The sequence below is a fragment of the Sciurus carolinensis genome, chromosome X (genome assembly GCF_902686445.1).
Source record: "Sciurus carolinensis chromosome X, mSciCar1.2, whole genome shotgun sequence".
In the NCBI taxonomy this organism is placed as follows: domain Eukaryota; kingdom Metazoa; phylum Chordata; class Mammalia; order Rodentia; family Sciuridae; genus Sciurus; species Sciurus carolinensis.
Genome location: NC_062232.1, coordinates 84,436,675 through 84,437,740, shown reverse-complemented (window position 1 = coordinate 84,437,740; position 1,066 = coordinate 84,436,675). Strand labels below are relative to the sequence as shown.

The 1,066-nt window shown below is 31.7% G+C and overlaps 1 non-coding gene across 1 annotated transcript; it reads right to left on the bottom strand.

Moving 5' to 3' along the window:
* Positions 1–565: 565 nt before the first annotated feature.
* On the bottom strand, positions 566–639 carry Trnav-uac (transfer RNA valine (anticodon UAC)). Its single transcript has one exon. It is a non-coding gene; the product is annotated as a tRNA-Val (tRNA).
* Positions 640–1,066: the final 427 nt, after the last annotated feature.

The following is a 1,066-nucleotide window of genomic DNA, read 5'->3' as shown; positions in this document are numbered from 1 at the left end:
GTTAACAGCACTTAATGTCCACATTGAAAAAGTAGAAAGATCTCAGAAAACAACCTATCACTATATCTAAAGGATCTAGAAAAAGAAGAACAAATGAAACATAAAATTATTAGAAGGAAAGAAGTAACAAAGAAATTAGTAATAGAGACTAATAATGTAACATAAAAGACCAACTAAACAGAGAGTGGGTTTGAAAAGATAAAATGGACAAACTCTTAGGTAGACTTACTTAGAAAACAAAGGAGACTGCTCAAATAAAATCAGAGGAAAAAAAGGAAACAAACCACTGGCACAAAATACCAAGAATCATTAGAGATTATTAGGAATAATTACATATCAACAAATTTGATAACCCTGAGGAAATGAACAAATTGTTGGACATATAAACCTTGACAAAATTGAATCATGAAAAAATATAAAACCTATATTTTAAATACACATTTAAAAAGAAAGCAATAACAAAAAAAGTTATTAAATCAGTAATAAAAAGTCTCCCATCAAACAAAAATCCCAGGACCAGATGATCTCATTGCTAAATTCCACCAAACATTTTTCTTTTATTTTTTTGAGGTGCTGGGGATCAAACCCAGGGCCTTATGCTTGTAAGGCAAACACTCTACCAACTGAGCTATCTCCCCAGCCCTCCCCCAAATGTTTATGAAGAAGTAATATCAATTCTTTTCAACTATTCCAAAAAGTTGAAGAAGAGGGAAATCTCCTAAAATCATTCTGTGAGGTCAGCCTGACCCTTTCACCAAAATGAGACACACACAGACACACACACACACAAAAGTTACAGGTCAATAATACAGATGTAAAAATCCTCAACAAAATATAAGCAAACCAATTCTAATATCATATCAACAAGATTTTTCACCATGATCAAATGGGTTTCATCACAGTGATGCAAGAATGGTTCAACATGTGCAAATCAATAAACAACACATACCGCATCAACAAAATGATGGACAGAAAGCACATGATCATCTGAATAGATGCAGAAAAGGTATTTAATAAACTTCAACATCCTTTCATTATTAAAAAAACTGAACAAATTAGATATAAA